General features: G+C 43.4%; 2 long non-coding RNA genes across 3 annotated transcripts; one reads left to right on the forward strand and one right to left on the reverse strand.

Moving 5' to 3' along the window:
• Positions 1 to 16,509: 16,509 nt before the first annotated feature.
• LOC141366204 (uncharacterized) lies at positions 16,510 to 17,941 on the forward strand. The gene is made up of 2 exons (XR_012371304.1): positions 16,510 to 17,577; positions 17,697 to 17,941. It is a non-coding gene; the product is annotated as an uncharacterized lncRNA (long non-coding RNA).
• A 4,323-nt stretch (positions 17,942 to 22,264) lies between these two features.
• Positions 22,265 to 25,936, reverse strand: LOC129434520 (uncharacterized). Of its 2 annotated transcripts, none has more exons than XR_012370961.1 (8): positions 25,131 to 25,936; positions 24,397 to 24,458; positions 24,209 to 24,282; positions 23,861 to 24,084; positions 23,699 to 23,747; positions 23,542 to 23,612; positions 23,274 to 23,361; positions 22,265 to 23,084 (listed from the first exon to the last, which is right to left on the reverse strand). It is a non-coding gene; the product is annotated as an uncharacterized lncRNA (long non-coding RNA). The 2 variants fall into 2 exon arrangements; XR_012370962.1 differs by lacking the exon at positions 25,131 to 25,936 and adding an exon at positions 24,808 to 25,051.
• Positions 25,937 to 26,922: the final 986 nt, after the last annotated feature.

Here is a 26,922-nt window from a genome sequence, read left to right on the forward strand (position 1 = left end):
GTGTAAAAGACTCATTATCATCAGTACTGTAGAATGCACATTTGCTAACATGGCATTTATGCATTAAAACATATTAAGACTGTTCATGTTAGGTATGTTAAAGAAAAAGTAGTGGTAGGACTGCTGTGCCCCATTAGAGGTTCATGTCAATGTGCCTGCTGGAATATAAAGCAAGGACATAGCATGCTATTTGTTGATTCTTTGTTATTTATAATGTCCCATGTATTTAAGACATATGCCATAAGCATATTGTTTAATAGGCATATTTTTGGAGGTTGCCTTTTCATTAAATGAGTTCTTCATAGCCTACTTGTATGTTGAAAGACTAGATATGGTGGTGAGTGGGAACAATTTGCTTAGTAATAAGTTGTAGTAATAAGTCATAAGTAAGCATGTGAACTCAATCACTACTGATCAGCAAATGTGCCTGACCTCGTGCCGCGCCGCTGCGGTAAGTTGCTACTCAAAAAAAAATTCCAAGGTTGGCAGGTCTGAGAAAGCGAATCTAGAGGCGAGCACGTATGACGTTATACGTCAACATATAATCAGAATGATTGACATTTGGGATGACCAATAATATAGGTGATCCACCCGGAAAACGAAAATCTTCCGCTATACCTTTAAATTAAAAGTAAAGAATTAAAATTTCAATATTTCAAGAGGAGAGTATGTTTCTCAGAATAAAATTGTTTATCTAATTGAATATGAAAATTATTAAGTGTTCAGGCTATGTAAAGGCTTCAAGTGTTTTAGGACAAATAAAGACATAGGGTGAACTAGATGTCAGTCACTTTCCCAACATTACAGTAGGGCTGGATTCTGGATGGTTCTGAGGGCGTTTGCTCGCTATAGCTGCATGGGAAAAGTCTGCATTGCATTTTGGTTTCTGATATGCAGGGGTGATTCTAAAATCTTTTAAATGGGGTGGTCCCAATCAGGGGGGCCCCATGGGGAAAGCCATGTGCCCCAAATGCAGAAGTGGGAGATATAATTAAAGTGTAACTAAACCCCTGGTCAGAGCCTGACTCCACCCACTTGCAAATTTGAAAAATGCAAGAAAAGTGGGCAGATCCCAACGGAGATAGAGGGGACGAACTAAGCTCATACCAGTGTGTGGTGAGATCGTAACAAGGGCATGATGTCAAAAAACTTACTAAAATCAATGAACAGCATTAATAAAGCCCCATTCTTACAGATCATTAACTAAAAAAAGTTGGTAGGGTTTAGATACTCTTCAAGTGCCTGGACAAGGCATCTCTCTTTTAATAAATAACCTCTTACTTAATCATCATTATTACAAGTATTTTTTAAGTATTTTTAAAAGCTATATTTTTATCTGATTAAAGACAAAATCATTTAAATGTGACCCTGTTCATGAACAAGCAAAGGAAATACAAAATATAAGACTACCATGCAAAATTGGTGTTTACTATTCTACATCTTAATATTACAAGTGTCAGAACACTAACATTTTTAAAACCACACATTTAAGAGTTTACCACGTTACTGCATACTATTTTTAGTAATAGTGACTTTTTTCTTTAAACATAAAGAAACGTAACATTACCATTTCTATTTTAAGACAAATTTATTAAAAAAAAAAAAACTTAGCACTTTTGTTTTTCCCCCTATTTTTCATGAGCTGAACTCAAAGATCTAAAACTCTTTCTATGTACACAAAAGGCCTATTTCTCTCAAATATTGTTTACAAATCTGTCTTAATCTGTGTTTAGGCATATCAGGTCTGGCATATCAAGATGCTGATTAGACAGCATGATTATTGCACAGGTGTGCCCTGAAATGCTCAACTCTAAGGCCCTGTCCCAAATGCCACACTCCGGACTTGTGGTCCTCCTCAAAGTCCACACTTTGATGGCATCATGTAGTCCAGACTTTAGGGAACCTTGATGCGAGTCCACGTGGGTGCACCGGAGTCTTATTTTGGGACAGACTCGAGCGTCACACTGGAAATAGGTAGAGAAATTGCCTGTCAGTGTGAACTCCTCTTTTCCATCGTCTGATTGGTCTGATTGCACTTTCGCTAGGACTTCTGAGTTGGTAAACTGCGCGAAGCCTGCTGCAGTGGGGGCTTTGCTGAAGACCGCATCAAGGGGGCAAAGGAGGCGCTGATAAGCACACTTCAAAGTGTAAAAATGACAGATGGGACACCCTACGGACTCGTAGATTACGCGAGCATGAACAATTTAAGGCCACAAGACCGAAAGTCCACATGAAGTGCGCCATTTGGGACAGGGCCTAACTAGAAAAAACTACCGCCAGAGTGAATGGCCAAACACGCACAGGCACGCACACACAGGCGCATACACGGGAACAAACGCTGTTTTACAAAAATTTCCATGTGTCTCATTAAGTTGCCTAGCTCCTGAATCAGTCTGTGGATCTCAATTGTAAGTGATTATCCCTATGTCCTAATCTCTTCAAAGATCAGAGCTCTTGGATGTAAACTTTTGAGCAGTAGCACAATATGTCACTAGGTGAATAAAGCAATGAAAACAATAATTTTCTCTTTATCTGGAGTGTCTGTTTACGTGTGTACCCTCCCTGAAGTGCTCTTAAAAGTATGCAAAAACCGCGTTTTGAGACTGCAGGTAAGGACACAAGCTTGCTATACATTGGGACCCTTGATGTCTTATTTTCACATAATGTGACTATTAAAACACGTTGTGAGATATCATCATTGATATTTATAAGCAGCACGCAGAAACATCTCTCTGACTTCAGTACACAAACCTCCGTATCTCACGAGAAATGGTCCAAAATCCCGGTAATTCTCGCCTACCCTTTTATGTATACTGAGGTTTCGGACATACTACTCGTTCGCCTACTGCTTTTTGCCTACTATATAGTATGGTAGTACGCGGTTTCGGATGCAGCCTCAGACACTGCTCAGCTAACTCTAGTGAGTGTAAAAAAAAATTCTTATTGTCCTCAACAAGTTGTTTCATAAAACAAGACTTTTTTATCATTTATATTCAATTTTCATAATAATATTAAGCATTTTGCACGTGTAACTGAAATTTCTTTCCACCCTGTAATTTTGGGGTAAACGCCCCTTTAAAAAACCAACTGATGTAGTCAGTGACATCCCCTACCCCATTTGGTCTTTATTCAGTAGAGGTTGAAACATATAATGCACACACAGAAAGTATCTTTTTTTTCCTTATTTTCATTATATTGTGTTTGTAATTGCATGTTGTCAAGCTTAAAATGTCCACCTTGTTATTGTGAAATATTCATTAACATTAAACTTTGCAGAAAATATGTATTTTAATCTGTGCATAGTCAGCTTCAATGGTAAACCACTTAGCTAACTGCAGCTACATAATGTGTTCATAGGGTGGCCATTCGTGCCAGTTCCGCCGGACACGTCCCGAACATGTTTTTGGGTACGTTCTCCGGAAGTCACGTTGGTCGACCGCATACGTCATCAAGGTTTAATATTTCGGGTTTAATTTCAGAAAAGCAACCGTTATGTCACGGAGTGACTGTGAAAGGGCGGAACCTAAAGTGAGGAAGATTAGTTCCGCCCGGACCATGATTCGCAAACACCACTCACTTCCGGGAGCTCCATGGCAACCCAAATGGGGTTTGATTCACAACAGGTGTGGAAACGAGTGTGGCGATTCACAATTGGGCGATCGTATGAAGAGGCGGCACATAAATAGTGCAGTGAGAGACCGGAAGGGGGCGGTCGATTCCTGGGCGAAACTTATTTCTGCCAAAGGCAGACGGAATGCATACCTTCTGAAGAGTCGGAAGGCCCCGTTGATCCGGCGAACGCATAGAAGCGAGCGGAAAGAGGACGGAGCTAAAGGAGACGAAAGGAAGGTTGTTATTTCCAGCAGTAATTGTGGGTGCAACGGAGCGGAGGAGATAGTTGGAGAGAATGTATGGTGTACTGTGGAGCTTGGACAAAGAGAGATACACATATTGGGCTGAGTATACGATAATCTTTATTGGAGCATTGTGTTCATATGCACTGTGTGATGTGAAGTTAACACACATTGAAGATCAGCTAGGATTGCAGGAAGGAGATCGGGCTGCCAGTTGTGTCTGATGTCGGTTATCTGGAAGAGAAGTAGAAGGATTCAGTGTTAACGAAAGCGTGAGTACACCGAAATATTCATCGTGTCAACAGTTACATTAAAAGTGTGGAATATTCGTATACCTGTTGTGAGTTGACACCAGTGTGTAAGCGGCCCCACTGTAAAAGGATTAGTGGGTGAGCCGGGGACAGCAAGGAACATCACTGGTGTGTGAGACGACCGTCTTTTATATACATGCCCGCTCGTGGCCCTGGACCCCTACTCCGCCGAGTGGTGACGTGTCAACAATAGCAAGTAAGGAACAGGGTGCATATTGTGGGGGACGTTGACTGAGGGAAGTATTGGCTGTTGTATGAAAATCCAGCTGCGTAGCCCTGAATACCTGTTGTGGAGTGCTTTCAGAGGTTCGCCCTTGTCTAGATCTCTGGTCCATTGTCTGGAAGAGAGGAGAGGGAAGCGTTCGAGTCATTCCTGAGGTACATACCCGGTGGCACAAACCTACCTGCAAGTCACCCAGCGTGGCGACGCCAGCTGAGGCCGTGGTAGGCACAATGCACAGCAACTTCAATCTGCACTTTCTATCTACCCTCGTTTAACTCGGAGAAGTGGTGTGTCTTTCCCCCATTTATGCACTGAAGCTGAGTAAATTTACAAAGGAATTCTGTCTGTTGTTACCAGTCCTACAGGTCGGAGTTTGAAGCTCTGTGTCGTCGAAGAAGTGTTTTCACGGTTGGAGGCGACCATGTGGAGTGTTGGCCCGGGAAGTCAACCCCGGCAAAGAGGACTACAGGTGTCGTGACGAATATATCCTCCCCAGTCCCCCGAGCTCTAAAGGGCTAAAGCCTGTCGTCCACCTCTTCGAGAATCCGTGAGTTGTTTCCATTCCATAGCCCTTATGTACTTACCTGTATGCCCGAAGTTCAGCTCCAGTTGCCCTTGTATGCCCTTCTGTACGGCCACAGCTAAGAGCAAGCGTATAGCCCTTGTAAAACTTACCTGTATGCCCGAAGTCCAACTCCAGTTGCCCTTGTATGCCCTTCTGTACGCCCACAGCTAAGAGCAAGCGTATAGCCCTTGTGTACTTACCTGTATGCCCGAAGTCCAGCTCCAGTTGCCCTTGTATGCCTTTTTGTACGCCCACAGCTAAGAGCCAACGTATAGCCCTTGTAGAACTTACCTGTATGCCCGAAGTCCAACTCCAGTTGCCCTTGTATGCCCTTCTGTATGCCCACAGCTAAGAGCCAGCGTATAGCCCTTGTGTACTTACCTGTATGCCCAATGTCCAACTCCAGTTGCCCTTGTATGCCCTTCTGTACGCCCACAGCTAAGAGCCAGTGTATAGCCCTTGTGTACTTACCTGTAAGTCCAAAGTCCAACTCCAGCTGCCCTTGTATGCCCTTCTGTATGCCCACAGCTAAGAGCCAGCGTATAGCCCTTGTGTACTTACCTGTAAGCCCGAAGTCCAACTCCAGCTGCCCTTCTGTACGTCCACAGCTAAGAGTCAGCATATAGCCCTTGTACATTTACCCATACGCCCCGAGTGAAGCCCAGTGGTCCTCCTGTATTTCTATCTGTACGCCCGAGTGAAATACTGGTGTATTGCCCTTGTAGATCCACCTGTGAACCCTACCTGTAAGACTTACTTGGACAAGTGAAGTTGTGATTGTGTGTTTTCTTCCTCGCATACTTACTCACACACCAGAGGCCAAGCCCCCAATACACCCGTCTGCACATCCACTGGGCATCCTGCACCTACTTACCTGTGGATCGTCCAAGTGTCCCCAACAGCAGGCCCCGGACCATGTGGCAAACAGCGTCAGGTACGCCCTACACCTACCCACCAGTATTACTTACCCTTTTTCCCTTCTGTACGTGCAAGAACGAGAAGAGCCCCACCGCAACTCCCCCTGCAGGACAAACACAAGAGACACTGCTGTGAATAACCCGGTTAAGTTGCGTGAGGGACAGGAAACGAACGGTCTAAAGACTAACCTAGGAGCCCCGTGACAGAGTCAGAAGCGACTCGGATTGCCACTCTCTGGACCAGAGAGATAGATTTTAGATTCCCCTCCCCCTTCCCTGAATACCTTTTAAATAATTAAAATAAAGTTTGTTTTAATTATACTTACCTTCCTTCGTGTGTCTGGTCATTGGGGTGTTTTTGGGACCTCCTTGAGGTGGAAACTAGGGAGGGGCGAGACTCACGACATCTGTGGTCCGCTCCGACCTGTGACAGTTACATTTCAAGGTAAGAATGAAACTGCAATGATTGTATGTCTTAAAAGAAATAAATCCTAATTTTCTAATGTATTTTAACTGAAATGTGAGAACCTCGATGACGTATGCGGTCGAGCAACGCGACTTCCGGAGAACTAACCTGAAAACATGTTGGGGACGTGTCTGAAGGAACTGGCACGAATGGCCACCCTATGTGTTCATTAAATGCTAACTTTAGCTAAAAATGTCCACCCTGTTATGAAAATGTACATTGAATTTTTCATGACAGGGTGGACATATTTTTGTAATGACACGTAAAGAGACGGAAGCAGTCGCTGGTGAAAACACAATGTTTATTAAATGACACAGGGAAAACCAATGACTGAATAGATGGCCAGGCAGGAAAAGTCCAGTGTTGTTTGCAATGGTGACGAAGGACTACGTTGGTGAGTTGGTGACGGTGATGTTGATAGCAGCGTTGGTGGAGTGGTGAGCAGTGGTGAAAATCCAGGCTGAACACGGGAACATCCACACAAAGACGACAGCAACAACAAACAATCCAACTCGACGACACGATAATCCAAACAAGACGACACGGGACGACAAGGCAAACATTGAGTGAGAATCTGGCGAGGAACATAGAGTCATGTGAGTATTTATGGAAGGAATGTAATGATGAGCAGCTGGAGCGAGACAATCAACACACAGGTGAACGGGATCATACTGATGAGCACATGGCAGAGCGGTGAGTAAACACACACAAACACATGACACGGAGGAAACAATGGATTTCCTACCGTGACAATTTTGTGGTTTGCTTGTATATTGTCTGCTTGCAGTTAATTTAGAAAAAGTGCTGGTGCTTGACCAATACGCATTTCTAACATCCTAAGATCTTAATACTAAACATATGAAGTTAAATGGAAAATCACAGTTTTTAGGGGGGGAAATTGTACAGTCTCAAAGGCAATTTAGTGATATTGACCCATCTATTCTGTAACGCACAGGCAGCCAGTGTAAAGACTGTTGACTTTAGTGATACAGTGGGGGAAATAAGTATTTCACACATCAGCATTTTTATCAGTAAGGGGATTTCTAAGTGGGCTATTGACACAAAATTTCCACCAAATGTAGCCATCTGTAAGGTTTTGTTCTGTGCTTTTCTGTTTACTGTGTATTTTTGTCATTGGAACTTGTATTTTGATTCTCTGCTCTGTTTGGACTTTTATTTTGAAACTCATCCTGCCATGTTTCACTTCACACTTCCTGTTTGTTCTTGTATATAAGTCACATCCTGTTCACCTGCTCCTGGCTGATTATTACATCGCCATCCTGTTTGTATCTGCCTGTTTTCTGTACCTGTATTCTGTATTCTGTTTTGATATCTGTTCCTGTGTTTGACTTCTGCCTGTATTTGGATTTATTGCCTGTTTTGCCGCCTGCCCTGATATATTTTGCCTGTCTTTGGATTTACGATTTGGATTTGCCCTACTGGATTTGTTTGCTGGCCCTTATTGGGATTTTACTAATAAACACCTTTAGCACATGGATTCTCCTCTTCATCGCTTTCTTTAAAGCACACCCGTTACAGAATAATCAGCCCCAAACCGGAATCCAGCGAAGGTCAGTAATCTCCCACCAGCACCATGAAACCTGTTTTTGCACTGCTTGCACTCTGTCAGAACCACCGGCCCATTGAGGATTTTGTGAGTGACTTTCTGGAATTATCGAACCAGGTACATTTTGATGAGGACACTTTAAAACCAATTTTCTACAATGCTTTGGATGAATGGTTGCGTTTGTGTATGCCACATGATATGTCTGCCTGGTCCCTGGAACGTTATATTGACTTTGCGTTGTTGTTGTGTGGTTCTCCGTTCACTGTGGGTGTGGTGGATGATGAACCAGGGAATATTCACCACACACCTAGCCATGTTTTGCCCTTTCTGCCCAAACCTGTTAATGTCATGCCTGTTCTACCCACACCTGTACAAGTCATGCCTGCTCCCAAAATGACCGCCACCATGCCTGCTCCCAAAATGGCCGCCACCCTGCCTGTCCCTAAAATGGCCGCCATCCCGCCTGTTCCCAAAATGGCCGCCATCCTGCCTGTTTCTGCACCTGTTTTCGAGAGAGCGACCACCATCCCTGTACCTGTGTTTCAGAGGGCCATCGTCACCACCACACCTGCACTTAGGAGGGCTATTGTTCACCCTGCACCTGCCATTAAGATGGCCGTCATGCCTGAATCTACCACCGCTGAGGTATGTCTCATTGACTATGTAATCTCTGAATTTGCCATAGCCCTGTGGTGCGTTTGGTCTGCCTTCTGCTCTGTTATTCCCGAGGTTCCTCAAGGCCCTGCATCTGATCCGCCCGACTCATCTGAGGCTCCTCCCCGAACTTCCAGCTGTCCTGTATGTTGCTCTCTCATTGGATGTAGGTCATCGCCGATGTTATTGTCAGTCAAAACACATTTCACACGGAATGATTTTGAATCGCCGACCGGTCCAGATATTTAGCATGCCAAATATCTCACGGGTGTCGGCGACTCGTCGGCGATCCTCTCAGAACGCGTCTTTTATAATTCACACTGTGTGATTGTCACTCGCGTGCACGAGCATCGATTTGCCTGTGATTTCGGCCATTTGTCGGCGATTTCGCAAAACCTGTCGGCGAGTCAAAATCAGGGCTAAAATCGTGCAGTCTGAACTCGGCATTACTCATCATCATTACTAATGTATGTGTTCTTTTACTAAACTTAAAGGAACCCATATATTTATTTTTTACATTTAAAAGTAAAAATAAGCAAAAAGAAAAATATCAGTAAGCTTTACCTTATTTAAATTCTCTATAATTGTCTGAAATGCATCTTTGAAGCACAAAGTAATATATTTCCTCCCTGTTTTACAGAGTAGCCAGGCATATAGCAGTATTGCTGCTGGTTCATCTTCAGCTGAAGCCATTCAGCCCACAGTGAAAGAGGCTTTCAACGTCAGGCTGCATATGGTCCCTCATCTCTATGTGCTAAAGAAATCAATCAGGCCATAGCATATTATATTGCTAAGGACATGATTCCAATTTACACAGTAGCAAAACCTGGATTTCAGAAACTGATGAAGACTATAGTTCCACTCTACAAAGTTCCCTCACAGAAGTTTTTTTCAAAGACAGAGATACCCAAAATGTACAACAGCCTTAAAGTGGAAGTTGGCAAATGTGTAGCCCAAGGAAAATGGTATGCAGCAACCACTGACCTATGGACCAGCAGTGGAGGAAGTGGTCATCCTTATATCAGCTTCACAATTCACTACATCAAAGATTGGAAACTTCAGTCAAATTGCCTGGAAACACAGTTCTTTCCTGAAGACCACACTGCAGACAACATCAGGGAATTTTTTGAAAACATGTTGCAAGAGTGGGGAATCAGCAAAGAGCGTGTTGTTAGTGTAACAGCAGATAATGCTACTAACATGAAAAAAGCATTTGACAGTGATGCCATTGCCACATTTCCCTATCATTGGATTGGGTGCTTCGGCCACAACTTAAATCTGGCTATTTCTAAAGTTCTAAAAAATCAGAGAGTGAACACAGCTATCCGAGCCTGTCGACATCTGGTGCAGGGATTTTCAAGAAGCTGGAAGAGAAGAAGAGAGCTCAGAAACAAACAAGAGGCCTTAAACATTCCTCAGAAGTCTCTTATCCATGATGTAGTCACTAGATGGGGACCAACAGAGAAAATGCTGCAGAGGTTTGTGGAACAACAGCAGGCAGTTTGTGCTGTACTGGCAACTGAAAGACGGGCATGGCATCTGATGCCAAAAGATGCAGATATTGCAGTCATTGAGCAAGTCTTAAATATTCTAGAACCACTCAGTGCTTTTACGGATGCTTTGGCCTCAGAGAGCAGAGTAAGCCTGTCAGCTTTGAAGCCAGTGCTAAGTCATATCATGTCAGAGATTCTTGAGGTGAAAAATGGAGACAGTGCCCTTACCAGAGACCTGAAGAGATTAATGAAGTCAGACCTTGAGTCCAGGTACACTGACAATGCAAAGAAGGTGATGGACTTGACAAGCTTTGTAGATCCCAGGTTTAAGGGAAGTTTTTCTGATGACCTTGAGGCTACAGTCAACTGCTGCATTGAGGAAGCTTCGAACCAGACAGAAATAACAACACCGAGTGAGACAGCTGCCCAGGCAGAGCCAGAGCAAACAAGCGAACCCACCCCCTGCACTTCTGGAAAACAACGCCAAAGCTTGGCCACCCTACTTAGTAAAATCACCTCCACAAGGCAACAAAGGGCAGAGGATGTTGAAGGCAACACCTCTCTGAAGTCAAAAATTGAAGCAGAGGTAAAGATGTATCTTTCTGTGCCAATAATTAAATCAGAAGCATGGAGTTTGCATGCTGAAGAACTACCTCATCTTGCTGCCATGAGCTCAGAAATTTCTCTGCATTTCTGCCACAAGTGTTCCCTCAGAGAGGGTATTTAGTGCCAGTGGACACATCCTCTCACCTCATCGTTCAAAGCTCCAGCCAGAAAAAGTGAATATGCTAACATTTTTGCACTTTAATCTGGAGTAAATCCCACTCTAGATACTGTACCTGGAAACTGGCTGAAGAATGTAAATTAGTTCTTTAAAATTATGTTCTTTTGCACTTTAATAATTTAAACAACTAGAGTTGTTGTGGACACATCCTCTCACCTCATCGTTCAAAGCTCCAGCCAGAAAAAGTGAATATGCTTGCTAACATTTTTGCACTTTAATCTGGAGTAAATCACTTTAATAATTTAAACAACTAGAGTTGTCTGCTTTTACAGTTGGACTGCATTTTGTTTAAATCTGTTTACATATTTCTACTGTGTGTTGTTTATTTATATATGTTTATATATATAAGTTCAAGCTATTAAACATGTTATTTACTTTATAATAATAACGTTAGCTCCTTTTTTCAACCTGTTTTTTTAATGCAATTCAACACCGTGGTAATACCGTCTACCGTAAAAAAAAATCATTAATCACCGCAACATAAAAATTTGTCACCGGCACAAGCCTAGTGCACACATGCAATTAAACCTGAAAAGAAGCTCTTCAGCACTCAAATCAGAGTTAAAACCATCCATTTGTAAAGACACTTCACTAAAGGTTAAGGATGAAGCTTATTTGGTAGTTGGTGTAATAAGAGGAAATTCTCTGGTAGTTTGTGTAAAACAGAGGAAATTGGCAAACGAAGATGGAAACGTAAACATAATAGTCTTATTGTCACACACCTCTAAGTTTCAGAAATGAAAGCGTCAGCGTAAGTTCTACCAGGAAGACTCTAATACCACGTCATTCATTCATTAAATCGGCTTACCAATCACAGCTCAATGCCGACTATTTAAACGCTGAACTAACACTCTCTCCTGCTGCCCGTAGGTGTCGTAGCTGAAGTTCGTTTGCTCGATGCTTAGTGCAAACCAAACGTTTTCAAAGCGATTGTTACTCGTACCAAGCAGAATCGGATGTCAAAACGCTCGCCCTTCCTCTGCTTATTTGTGAATTCGGTATGTTTACTCGGCCCGCAATGTTTTCGTGCCAATTTAACCTTTTCCCAGGATCTCTCATCCACGATATGCTACTCGTCTCATTTGCCGCTCGTTCTCACAGACTGCAACACAAGGTTACGGTAGGCGTGTTTGACCAGTCCCTTCGAACGCAACTCATCTTTGCCAAAGACCCTTATTTAGGGAAGCTCGCAAACTTGGCACAAAAACGCAAGGAATGAGGCCGTTTCATTTCAATGAACAGATTAAAATGCAATGCAGTCCTGTTAAACGTAAACTGTAATCGACCATATAGCAACTCACTGGACGCTTGCACAGGTGTCACTGATGATTGCCTGAGAAGTTCGGCCGCAACAGGTGTCACTGATCATATTGATTGCCTGAGGAGTTACGGTTCATGGTAAACACCGAAGGGTGATGTCTTCCTAACTAAAATATCTTTGTCTTCTCATCTAAACGAGTCACCACACGAAGGCTCTGTAAAGCAAAGATATATATATATTTTTTTACGGCATTATTCCTCCTGAAAGGCGATCGCGTCTCAACAGCACGGCATTAACGCGTGAGTAAGTTAACGTCAAAAAGACCCGAACGCAACTGTCTTAATTATCTGTGCGTGTTTGTTGTAAACAAATGGTGAAAAATGCGTAAACGACAAAATGGTGTAAAATCATATGTGTCTGCCTAAGAAACAAGGTAAGGTCACTGCTTTACATAATTTTCCTGAATATGTCTATACAACCTTCCCGATATGTGCCTACCTGTTCCTACCAATTTAAGGGACATATTAAATGTTACCTACTATATTTGTCAGTTATTGCAGTCTTTGACCAAAATATACAGGATGTCTTATTTTAGTTGTTAATGTCATGTCACTGTTAACATCACTATGCAGCCTGCTCAATACTGACGATAGGCCACATTGGCATACTAACACGGGAATAAGCACGCAGTCGTAACGCTCAACTTGCATTTCTTGCGCAAATTGCGAGTGAGTGTCTGGTTATGTCGGTCAAATGTACAATTATCAATGTTTCGTCCGACGACCGTCGGAAACGCTGTCACACAGTTGTAATAAATTGATTTGATTTCATAAGAATTGTGGCATTAAATGTACTGTCATTTTAATTTGGTGTGAGGTAAGTTATATCTTTTTTTTTTTTATCATTATATCGCAGCCCGTGAGATTGCCGACACGATAGTACTGGGAATGTGACAATTTATTTCTTCTATTTAATATAGCAATGCTGACATCGCGGGTATGCGCATCGAATAAAATCTGCTTCCGCCCGCGCGGTACTTTTACAATGCGTCTCATGCAATATTCAGTCATCGTCGCAAGGTTGTTTTCACTAAATACGACAATAAATACGTCAAGTCCGAACACCGGAAGCGTTTGATATTTTGAGTATTCAATTCGGAGGTGTTTTTAGTTCACAGCAACGGTTTAAAACTGAGTGTCACTTTCAACCGGTCGATGTGCTTCCACTAAACTCTGGACAATAATGAAACGTAAATGGACCACAATATATATCTTTTATCTTGGTGCTGAAACATGGTAATGGTATGGAGGAGATTGTATTTAAATAAATCGCGAAAATTTGCATATTACGTTTCTTGTTTTAGACTACAGTGAACGTCATGTCAGAACGTCCACCGCAGGCATCATTCTAAAAATAATGGTTAACATGGGTCCGATGCCCATTCTGACTAAAACAGCAAATGTTTATAATTTAATTTGAAAGTACTAACAAGTTCTACCTTGTTAAAATTTCATGAACATATCTGATAAAATGAGAAGTTATAAGCAAAAACATGTAAATAAGCAGCATTTCGGTCACACACATTCCATAGACATCCATATAACTTTCCTCTGATTTCTAATAATAAAAATATCATAACTTTCTCAATCTTCAACGGATTTTTCGTCTGCAAACCTCTTAAAACTTTGTTGCACATCACTGATACCTTCGCGGTCTGAAAATTACCTTGTAACAGGGAATGGAACTTTCTCTCATTGATTTTAAACCCAGCGTGCATTTTAACCACCCTAGTGCGAAGTCCACGCTACATGCATTACAAGTTCAGGTGCAACGAAGTCAAAGCATTACTCGTTTAATGAAAAGTTTCTTATGAGGCAAATCATGCTATGCATATTGGTGTTGCAACTGCAGGTTATGTAAGAATGGTATGTGACAACATGCGATTGACTTGTTTATCCATTAAAGTTTAACTTAATTATGCTGAACATTTTCAGAGACTTTAGGTGAAGTCTGACTCGCAGTATGGTCTAAAATATGTTCTCTAAAATTATTTGAGGCTACCGTGTCAACACAATCACATCCCGTAATGTTCTGGGATCGCTCCCGTAAAGAGAACCTAGTAAAATTGCCGAAAGATGCACGTTTAAAGTTCTCTGTGTGAAACGATGCGTGCTCATTATACGTGCTGCTAAAGCTGAGATCATTCACCTGCATGACAGAGCAGCGCATCACGCGCTCCTCATGATCTCATTTAAAATACGAGTTACGAATAACTGGTGAACTTCAGAAGCGCTTAAAAGTCAAGCATGTGCAGGACTTTACATGTATCACATGTCTTTACGGGTTTTCGCAGTAAGCATGACTCCGAAAAATAATCGGCAGAATAAATGACCCAAAAGTCTAATGATTCCGGACAAATCCTGGAAGCATTTTCTGTGTAGTATTCATAATCTCTGCGTGAGAAGGGCAATTGATGGTGTCGGCTATCATTGATCGTGGTCTATTGACATAACCTGATCCCGCACCTTCTAGTAGTTTCAGGATTTTAATAACACTCCAGTCAAGACACTAAGCATTCAATTGCGTATTGTTCGTTCACATTTAGTTCATACAGTTTAGATTAATTTACTTCCATATTTTCTAATCTTTCTAGTCTATAATTATTAATCTTAAAATTCAATAACCTTAATTTCTTTGTTTTATCAATTTCATGTTAATGTACGTTCTGTTTTCCTAGGTAATTTTTTTTTTCTGCCATCAATACACAAATACTTTGAAAAGTGAATACACTTGAAATGCAACGTTTCATCAGTTTCTATAGCTTTAAGCTGCATAATGATCAAAGTACGATCCAGCAGATACTGGTGGTGGTGTAGGTTACTCAACCATGTCTCATTTCTCGCTAAACTTATCTGTGGCATAGCGCGCCTTATAGGAATGTTGTTGCTTTCCATCACAGCCTCCGACATAGCATACGCAGCCTTTCTCACTATAGGATATATTGTTGCCCCATTGCATGGCTCTCGTGACCTCCTTGCTGCGTGGCATATCATTGCCTGTATCCAGCATTCGCAGTCATACTGCTATACTGCAAATTGTTGATGTGTATCATGGCCTTCTCGCTAATCAGCATATGGTTACATTGTGTCATGGATACCACAACCGACTTATTACATTGCATATGGTGCCCGCATCTATCCTCCGCAGCCTTTATTATGATTCAGCATATCGTTGCCCCGCATCATTGCCTTCGCGGTCTTCACGCTACATGGGAAGTCGTTGCCCCGTAACTGTCTTTGTTGCATACAGCATATCATTGCCCCGTATCTTGCCCTTTGCGGTCTTCGCACTAAATTGCAAAACGTTGCCCTGTAAGTGTTCTCCACGGCCTTCTCGCCTATCGGGGCTATCGATCGATGTGGCTTTACACATCGCCTATCAGGGCTATCGATCGACGTGGCTTTACATATCGCTTATCGTGGTTTTACACATCACCTATCGGGCCTATCGATCGATACGGCTTTACACATCGCCTATCGGGGCTATCGATCGACGTGGTTTTACATATCGCTTATCGTGGTTTTACACATCACCTATCGGGGCTATCAATCGACGTGGCCTATCGTGGCTTTACACATTGCCTATCGAGGCTGTCGATCAAGTGGCCTATCGTGGCTTTACGTATTGCCTATCGGGGCTATCGATCGACGTGGCTTTACATATCGCCTATCGTGGTTTTACACATCACTTAACGGGGCTATCGATCGATGTGGCTTTACACATCGCCTATCGGGGCTATCAATCGACGTGGCTATCGTGGCTTTACACATTGCCTATCGAGGCTGTCGATCAAGTGGCCTATCGTGGCTTTACGTATCGCCTATCGAGGCTATCGATCGACGTGGCCAATCGTGGCTTTACACATTGCCTATCGAGGCTGTCGATCAAGTGGCCTATCGTGGCTTTACGTATCGCCTATCGGGGCTATCGATCGACGTGGCTTTACATATCGCCTATCGAGGCTATCGATCGACGTGGCCAATCGTGGCTTTACACATTGCCTATCGGGGCTATCGATCAACGTGGCTTTACATATCGCCTATCGTGGTTTTACACATCACCTAACGGGGCTATTGATCGACGTGGCTTTACATATCGCCTATCATGGTTTTACACATCACCTAACGGGGCTATTGATCGACGTGGCTTTACATATCGCCTATCATGGTTTTACACATCACCTAACGGGGCTATTGATCGACGTGGCTTTACATATCGCCTATCATGGTTTTACACATCACCTAACGGGGCTATCGATCGACGTGGCTTTAGTCATTGCCTATCGGGGCTATCAATTAACGTGGCCTATTGTGGCTTTACACATTGCCTATCGAGGCTGTCGATCAAGTGGCCTATCGTGGCTTTACGTATCGCCTATCGGGGCTATCGATCGACGTGGCTTTACATATTGCCTATCGAGGCTATCGATTGATGTGGCCAATCGTGGCTTTACACATCGCCTATCGGGGCTATCGATCAACGTGGCTTTACATATCGCCTATCGTGGTTTTACACATCACCTATCGGGGCTATCGATCGACGTGGCCTATCGTGGCTTTACACATTGCCTATCGAGGCTATCAATCAACGTGGCCTATCGTGGCTTTACACATTGCCTATCGAGGCTATCAATCAACGTGGCCTATCGTGGCTTTACATATCGGCTATCGAGGCTGTCAATCAAGTGGCCTATCGTGGCCAATCATGGCTTTATACATCGCCTATCGGGGCTATTGATCGACGTGGCTTTACACATCGCCTATCAGGGCTATCGATTGCTGTGGCCTATTGTGGCTTTACATATCGCCTTTTGGGGCTATCAATCCACGTGGCTTTACACTTCGCCTACCTGGGCTATCGATCGTTTTGGCCTATCGTGGCTTTACACATTGCCTATCGGAGCTATCGATCGTTGTGGCCTATCGTGGCTTTACATATCACCTATTGGGGCTACCTATCCATGTAAAGCCTACCGTGGCACTTTACAACGAAGCATATTGTAATTCTTATCCTATTCCTTTTGTGTGAATCAGACATTAAAGTGAATGCCTATGCCTATCGTGGCTTTATTTTTGGGGGGTTACAATAAATAGCTGTTGTAGCTTAAGAAGTCTGATTCCTTCTTAACACTTTCTTTTGTTTCAGGATTGACATCTCTTTGATATCCTAGCAATCAAGCCAGTTGATCTATTTCACTTTTGGGGGTAGGCTCCGCCCCTGCCTTCAACATCAGGCAGGATCTGCCGGACTACAGCTAGACCCGGACGAAAGGCGGGGCATATGCCAAAATCTTATGAGACTCAAGCATCTCTTTTATTTTGAGACTGATTCGAATTTCTGTCTTTTAATTTAACATGGAATAAATGTCATTCAAACGTTCACTTGCCTTCTGAGTCTTTATGGTAGAAATGAAAGCGTCAGCGTAAGTTCTACCAGGAAGACTCTAATACCACGTCATTCATTCATAAAATCGGCTTACCAATCACAGCTCAAAGCCGACTATTTAAACGCTGAACTAACACTCTCTCCTGCTGCCCGTAGGTGTCGTAGCTGAAGTTCACCTCCATCCTCCCCACCACCACCAGGTTGTTCCCTGTTCTTTTGACCGGGGGTAGGCTCCGCCCCTGCCTTCAACATCAGGCAGGATCTGCCGGACTACAGCTAGACCCGGACGAAAGGCGGGGCATATGCCAAAATCTTATGAGACTCAAGCATCTCTTTTATTTTGAGACTGATTCGAATTTCTGTCTTTTAATTTAACATGGAATAAATGTCATTCAAACGTTCACTTGCCTTCTGAGTCTTTATGGTAGAACTGAAAACGTTGTTCATATTTTGGAATGAAATACCCCAAAGTTAGCAAAGTCCATTTAAAAAATCCTTATTGTGTTTTAATGGTCGATAAATCAGTGGAACCAAAAAAAGGATCATACAGTTCCAGTGCAAACAACTGCAGTTCAATACTACGTTGTACGTGGAGAGTTAAAGAACAAATAGTTTGAGCGAAGCAGTTCAGCAAATAGCTGAAAGCCCCAGTAGTGAGCCAAGTTTCATTCAAAAAGACAAAATCCAAGTGGCGAGTTGAGAAAAAATAATTAATAATTGTCATAAATCATAAATAAATGTTGTTTCTATTCTGCTTTGCTTTTTTATTTGCATCCATATTGGTGGCTTATTTATGTAAGCAAGTAAAGTAATGCCCTTTTTATACTTCGAGTGCCTGCACCTCCAAAGGTCTCTGCATGGCCCTGTCATTGGGAAATGATATGGCTGATGACTTGACACAATAACTGAGAAGGACATAACTGACTGTGAATGCTTTTTGCAATTAGATGACATTAATGATACAGCACAGTTTTGCATAAGAATGGTGTTTAAAGACATGACAGCGAGAGAGGAACTGCTTACACTTCTTCTGTCTATGAAAGAACACAGTCGGGGCGAGGATTTTTTCGGTAATTTAAGGACATAGCCTCCGATGTCTAAATTAGTGTCAATCACCACCTGCGATAGTCAACCGTTCTAACGGATTCATTGCCAAGTACAAAGAGGTGGATGCTTTTCCCCACTTACCTGATTATTATTGCATCATACACCAACAAGCTCAATGTGCAAAAATGCTGAACATGAAAAAAGATCATGAATGAATCCAGGAAAATAGTTTTTTCACTTCGTGCACGCTCAATTCAGTGACAGTATGTCACACCCCGGGGGCGGACCCGAAAATGCTACTGGCCACACCCCTCTTAACTCTTCCACCTCGAGGAGTTTCCCAAGACCACCCCAATGACCAGACAGACGAGTATACTATAATTAAAACAAGCTTTATTAAATATTTAAAAAGGGGAAAGGGGGAAGGGGAAAAGGGAACTTTAAAACTAATGTGGCTCTTCTTTGCCTCCAAGGCCACTTGGGGAAAAGACTGGGGGCCGGGGCTCTGGCCCAGCAACCCGTGGCGCGCTCCGCTTCTCCTGGAGGCAGAATCGAGCACAGTCAGAACAGGGCAAACACTCCACTGATGCTCGCAGCACCGGGGGATCCTCGTTACCACACGGAGCTTCACTGGTTCAGGTAAGTAGTTGAGTGCCGGGGGATCCTCGTTCCCACACAGAGCTCCACTGGTTCAGGTAGGTAGTAGCTACAAGCACAGAACAGGTTATTCCACAGGTTGCGTTACTCACAGTGCCGGGGGATCCTCGTTCCCACACGGAGCTCCACTGGTTCAGGTAGGTTGTCGCTATAAGCACAGAACAGGTTATTCCACAGGTTGCGTTACTCACAGTGCCGGGGGATCCTCGTTCCCACACCGAGCTTCACTAGTTCAGGTAGGTAGTTGCTACAAGCACAGAACAGATTATTCCACAGGTTGCGTTACTCACAGTGCCGGGGGATCCTCGTTCCCACACAGAGCTCCACTGGTTCAGGTAGGTAGTCGCTACAAGCACAGAACAGGTTATTCCACAGGTTGCGTTACTCACAGTGCCGGGGGATCCTCGTTCCCACACGGAGCTCCACTGGTTCAGGTAGGTTGTTGCTATAAGCACAGAACAGGTTATTCCACAGGTTGCGTTACTCACAGTGCCGGGGGATCCTCGTTCCCACACGGAGCTCCACTGGTTCAGGTAGGTTGTTGCTATAAGCACAGAACAGGTTATTTCACAGGTTGCGTTACTCACAGTGCCGGGGGATCCTCGTTCCCACACAGAGCTCCACTGGTTCAGGTAGGTTGTTGCTATAAGCACAGAACAGGTTATTTCACAGGCTGCGTTACTCACAGTGCCGGGGGATCCTCGTTCCCACACAGAGCTCCACTGATTCAGGTAAGTAGTAGACGAAGCTCTCGTTGTCACACCCCGGGCACAAGGCTTGATTTTCTCTCTCTCCCTACAGGATTCAGGCCGCAACAGATGTCACCATCTCGTGTCTCGTCGGAGGCTGGGCAGTTCGAACGCTACAAGCACAGCATACGCACAGCAAGTCAAGCGTAAACACCATCAATCAGTGAAACTCACCCACAGCACTCTTATACCACGTCACGTGAATTTTAGATCGTCCTTGCCACCTGACCACGACGACCTCGAGAGATTGGTTGGGCAACAACTGGATCACACAAAGGAGGGAGAGATGTATGGTATTCGCAGGCCCGGCGTGTCGGTTATCACTTCCCTGGCTCACCTGCACTTCCTCTTTCCCACAGGGCCACTGGCTTACTGGCGGGCGGTGCTTTGTCCGTGCTTCTGGTCAACCGCGGCTCACCCACGCTCTCCTCCCCAGTGGGGCCAGGGACCTCACGAAACACAAGAACACACACCAGGGTAATTCTTCATTCAAGACATTTGCAGAGAAGTATCACAGCGGTTACTCACGCTTGGTGCCAATAACCTTTGTTCACGGTGCTCTCGATGGCTCTATGTCCACTCCTTCTCACGTAAACTCCACACTATCCCTTCGTCCGCTGACTGTCTCTTACTCTCTTCCCCAAGGAGAGCGATCCGACCAGCGTGGTCCGTCTGCAAAGCAGCAACACAGCGTACACAACGTATACCACAAAAACACCCCGTTTGATGTCTGCAAGGTGTTTTTATACCCTGACTCTTCTCCTTGTCAGACTTTTATCTACCGCTGTGTTAATTTGCCCAACCTGAGCTTTATCAGGCTTAATTTTGCCGGAAGCCGGATTCCGCCAGTCGTCCAAATAAGAGGTGGAAGCCGGGTTCCGCCCGTCGTTCATTTGAAACGTCACCTGTGACATCCTCCCCCGCCGAAATGGTTCTAGTCCCTAGAACCGCTTCCTGTAACCCACTCTCCATACCGGATGGGCGGCCGCCCCCGGGTCTCACGCTGGGGGCGCTGTGGTGGGGGCTCTGGGGCTTCTTCGGCAGGTAAGTCATCCAGCTCTCCTGGAGCCTCTGGGGCTCCTTCAGCAGGTAAGTTATCCGGCTCTCCTGGAGCCTCTGGGGCTACGTCGTTCACTGGACCCACTACGACAGGCAAGTTCTCAGGCTCCCTTGGGGCCACTCGGGCCGGCCCCTCCGCCGGGCCTCTTGGAAAGATGACCCACCCTCCATACCAGGGGGTAGCAGCCTCCGGCTCCTTAGGAGCCACCTCTGTGGCTAGTGGGGGATAATTTGGACAAGGGCGGATCATGTTCCGATGGACCACCCGATCCGGCCCAGGCTTCCCTTCTGGCCGGATCGTGTAGACCGGCTGCCCCGGTCTCTGCTGCCGTTGCACAATGTACGGCCTCGCCTCCCACCGATCACTCAGCTTGCCTCCACCTAGTCGCCGATTGTCCCGGACTACCCTTTCTCCAGGGAGCAGGGGAGCATCCCGCGCCGTCCTATCATACAACCTCTTGTTCTTCTCCCCGGCTGCCTGGATCTTCTTATTGACCTGCTCGTAGGCAAAGTGGAGACGGTGGTGGTGTCGTCCCACCCACTCGGTCACGTTCCCTTCTCTCTCACCTCCCGCTGCTCCCAATAGGAGATCTGTGGGCAAGCGGATATGTCTTCCAAACATTAAGTACGTGGGGGCATACCCCGTTGTACTGTGCACGCTGTTATTATAGGCTTGTAATAGATTCGGCAAAGCACTCACCCAATCATCCTGGCGTCTCTGGTCCAGAGTTCCCAGCAGATTCAACAGGGTCTGATTGAAGCGCTCACATCCTCCGTTTCCTTGGGGATGGTACGAGGTCGTATGGGTCTTTACACACCCGTACAATTGGCATAGCTCTCGGATGACGCGGGACTCGAAGTTCGGGCCCTGATCCGAGTGCAGGAACTCAGGGCACCCAAATGGCTGGAACACTGCCCTCCATAATGCTGTGGCTGTGGTACTTGCTGTCTGGTCGAGAGTGGGGATAGCCCAGGCGTATTTGGTGAACAAATCTGTCACCACTAAGATGTTCTGGTACCGGTCTTTGGGACGACTCAGGGTCAGATAGTCCATCGCCACAATATGGAGGGGGGCCTTTGCGAGGATCGGGACCATCGGTGCTCGGGGTTCCTGCCGGGATTTAAACAGAGTACATCGGGGACATGCTTGAATGAACGTACTCACGGAAATCTCCATTCCTGGCCAATAGAAGTGTCGGCGTAGCAACGACACCCAGATAGCAAAATTTTTCAGGGCCAGAAATGGCTGAGTTCAGGCTGTTCTTTTGGCACACATGCCGCCACGGCTTACGGTCCTTGATTGGTCCCAGAGCTGCTTGCCTTAAGTAATCCAGAATCTAGCCGAAAGCAGACCAAAACTTAGCCACAACCCTTTCACACCTCGAGAAATCAGCCACAGCTCTCCCGGAATCTCCAGATAACAACCAAAAAAGAGCCCAAATGACCACATTAATCCCCAAACTTACCCACAACTTTTCCAGAAACCCCAAATGTAACCCAGAAAATAACCAAAATTACCATATTTACCCCAGAACCCACCCACAACTTATCCAGATGCCCCAGAAAATAGCCATAAAGTGACCAAAATATATTTATATCCCGTAAAATGTGTAATTGAAAAACACAGATATAAAGCAAATATAGAGTTTTATTGATGGTGACAAGGATAATTTCAGATAACAGCAAAATAAATGAAATGTCAAATGTTCTGCCAAATAAACAAATAACAGTAGAAGGATCAAATAAAAGCAAAGAAATAGCCAAAGTAACAAAAGCTAACAGAGAAACATTAACTTAATTGTTTTAAACAATAAACAGGCAAAAAAAACAGATGTAATAACAGATAGCAATATACAACAACTGGTTAAATATAAAAACATGCAATATAAAATGAATGTTTACAGATGTGCAAATGTGTATTAGATAAATACATTTGAAAATAATATCATGTTATGTCACCAGCTAGAAAAAAGCAACATTTAGTAACTTTAATCTCCAGTCATGTCTGTACACACAAAGGACTTCTTACAGCCTACAGAAAAAAATCATAAAATACAGTTAGAAAATACATTTACATAAAATGAATAAGATGATATAGTACACACTGCCAGTCCAAGAACTGATACTTTTAACATTCAATTCAAGACATGGGAAAAAATATGTTTGCAGATTTCAGAGTTCCAGAAGGATTTCTAAATTACCAATTAAATAAAGCACTTACCAAGTACAAAAATTGTTTTAGTCAAGCATTTTAATTTCCTGCTTCATTATTTTCCAGCGTTCACTCCAAACAATCCAAGATCAAGTACCTGGAATATTTTTAAAACATGGTGTCACTTTTAAGCCAAAACTTGTGCTTTTGTAACTTATATGAATATATGACAAATTACCCTAATAAGAGACTTAACAAATTAGATATAGACAATAATGTAATTCATCAAATCAAACTGCACAAAGATAAATAATGAGCATTATATACATCATCTTACTTAATTTTCTGTTTTGATGTCTTTGTCTCTGTCTGGAGAATGGTTTGCTGTTCTCCAAGAGGCAGTAATGTCTATCAAATACAGAAGTCAAAAATCAAATCACACACATTTGTTTACTCTTTTAAACTGATACATTTTTTAACGAAGTTAAACTCACATCAGTTTTTACCCAGACAGCTGGAACAACATAGTCTGGTATAGGACTTCTGCAAACAAAAAACAAGTATAAGTAAACTTTATATTGTAAAAAGGTAAAATAAAAGATTAAGACAAGCAATAAAGACAACATTTATAACTCTTAGGTATAAAATTCCTTTACAAAAGCAATGGATGTCCTCATGTCTTTGTCTCTGTCTGGAGTACAGTCTGCTTTTTCCCAAGAGGCAGTAATATCTATTAAATAGAGAAGTCAAACATCTGATCAGATACACATTTGTTTAATATTTAAACTATTACATTTTAAATGAAGTATTAAACTCAAATTATTCTTCATCCAGATTGCAGGAACAACATGTTTTGTTGACAAAGTGTGGTACATGACTTCTACAAACAAAAAACAAATATAAAAACAAGTATAAGTAAACTTTATATTGTTAAATGTCAAATAAAGGATTAAGACAAACAATAAAGACAACATTTATAACTCTTGGGTATAAAATTCCTTTACAAAAGCAATAGATGTCCTCACGTCTTTGTCTCTGTCTGGAGTACAGTCGGCTGTTCTCCAAGAGGCAGTAATATCTATTAAATAGAGGAGTCAAACACAAACATCTTAACACATACACATTTGTTTATTATTTAAACAGTTAAGTTTTTAAATTAAGTGTATTAACCTCATTATTATTCTTTACTCACATTATTCTTTATCCAGATTGCAGAAACAACATTTATTGTTGACAAAGTGTGGTTCATGACTTCTGCAAACAAAACGCAAATATAATTAAACTTTATACTGTAAAATAAAAGATTAAAACAAACACATACAAAATGCATGACTCTTGCATATTAAATTCTTTACAAAAGCATGTGGTTATTCTTCAAGCAGGGGTTGGTTATGTTACACCATAAAATAAAGCAAATAAATCTGGCCTTTTACAACACAATCTTGTAAACTGCACTGACCAGGACTGAAGAGAATAAGAGATCATAGTAAACCATCTTTATTAAGCTAAAACTTGAATACATGCCTTTCTAAAATATCAAAAACATTGTTTTACTAAGATATAAATAGTAGGAATGAGTCACTCTGCTATCTGTTATGATTACCAGCAAATGTTGATTTGTGGTTTGGTACAGAAAACATCTAATATTCGTTTGGCTTCTTTGGGGTTCAGCATTCATTTAAAGATTCAAACTTCCTATTGATTATTTTATCATCCCCGTCATGCATGTTGCGTCTCTTAATGTAAAAACATGCATGTTAACGTTATCTACGTTAAATGGCGACTGATGATAAAATACTTGCACTTACACGAAAATACATCACAGAAAAGAATAACAAACAAAAACGAAAACCAACTAGGTATCGCGCTGTAGAACAATAAGTGCAATCTACGTAGATTTAAAAGAAAAGTATCTTAATAACTTACCTTACTGTGTTATATAAAACTCCACAAGACAAAAGATCGCGTGTCCTTCGTCCAGTACACAGTGGGGGTTTGAATTTCGCGGAAGTTCCTGATCATGACCAGTTGCATTATGGGAAAGGTAGTCCATTTTCCACGGCGGATTGAACGCTGTTGAGGTTAAAGGACTACTACTTCCAAGATGCCTTGCAATATATGTCATTGTTTTAGAAACCAAAGTGCACCAATAAATATTAGTATTAGTTAGTCGTATTTTTTAATTGTAAACACAATTTAATGTAAAGTCTTATTTATTTATAAAAAATAAAATACAAAATTAAAAAGACTTAAACAAGCACACATACTTAAAATACTTTTGTTTGATGTATATTAGTGCAGACTGAATTATTAATTTATCTGTTTATTGCATTGTTTGTAAATTGCACATTGACACCTTTGGATTAACTGCCCAAAATAACATTTTCTACATTTCGTCTTTTAATAAGGATAAACATATTTATTATTGCCTTAAATATTAACTGTGATGTTTTTATCAATTGTAAATATGATTGTATTTGGTGTTGTTTTTTTTTTACTCTTTGGCCAACCAAACCTTAGCCAGAACTCTGCCATATATTTACTATTTTCTGGCAGACCACACTTAAGCCAGGACTCAGCCAAAAATGTACCTTTTGCTTTTGGCTGGCTAGCCTCACCCCACAACTCCCCCGAAAGCTGTTTCACACAAAGGTGTGAACAAAAGAGAGCCTACATTTAGCCATAAATGCCCAATGTAAGCCAGATTTGTGCCAGAAACTTTGCTATCTGGGCATGGTGCGTTCCTGCCCCTGGTGTCCCATCTGGTCATGGTAGGCCTCTAACAGTGCCCGAACTTGGCTGGCCGGTACCACAATCTGGCTAACCTCCTCATCGGTCCCCGGGTCCCGTATGGCCCTACACAATACACCTTCACGCAACTTCAATTTCTCCCATTGTCCCAGTATTTTTCGACCCACCTCTGTCTGGGCTTGTCTCTCGGCGGGGGTCGGTCGCCGGGCCTGCCGAAGCCACTCGCCCAGATTCCGCAGCTCTCGATCCTCCTGCTGTCTAGCCTTCCAACGCTGGGGGTCCCATCCCCAACTTACAGGTGCTGCCTCCCGTTGGCTCCCAGGCGCCTCCACCACGCCGACCATCAGTCCTTCCTCTCCTTGTTCTCCCTCGAATGGGGCCGGGCCCCTCGAATCGGCCCTAGCTGGCAACCGGGAGAGGGCATCTGCGTTGGTGTGCTCCCGCCCCGGGCGGTACTGCAGCTGGTAGTTGTAATTGGCTAGCTGGGCCACCCATCGCTGCTCTACTGCTCCCAACCGGGCTGTCTGCAAGTGTACCAGAGGGTTGTTATCGGTGACCACGGTTACCTTGGCTCCCCAGAGGTAATCCTTGAATTTCTCGCTCAAGGCCCACTTCAGCGCCAGCAGTTCGAGCTTGAAAGAACTGTAATTTGCATCGTTTCGTTCAGCGGGATGGAGGCTCCGGCTGGCATAGGCGATCACCCGTTCCACTCCATCTTGTTTCTGCGCAAGCACCGCTCCCAGGCCCAGATTACTGGCATCTGTATAGAGTAGGAAGGGTTGAGAGAAGTCAGCGTACGCCAAAATCGGGGCTTGTAAAAGTTCTTGCTTCAGGACCCTAAAGGCCGTCTCGCATTCTGGGGTCCATCCCACTGTGGGGGATCCTCGTCCCCGTGGTCGTCCCGTCCTGACCAGCAGCTGGTTCAAGGGTCTGGCGATCTTAGAGAACCCTTTAATAAATCGTCGGT

Source organism: Misgurnus anguillicaudatus, chromosome 9 (genome assembly GCF_027580225.2).
Source record: "Misgurnus anguillicaudatus chromosome 9, ASM2758022v2, whole genome shotgun sequence".
Lineage (NCBI taxonomy): Eukaryota > Metazoa > Chordata > Actinopteri > Cypriniformes > Cobitidae > Misgurnus > Misgurnus anguillicaudatus.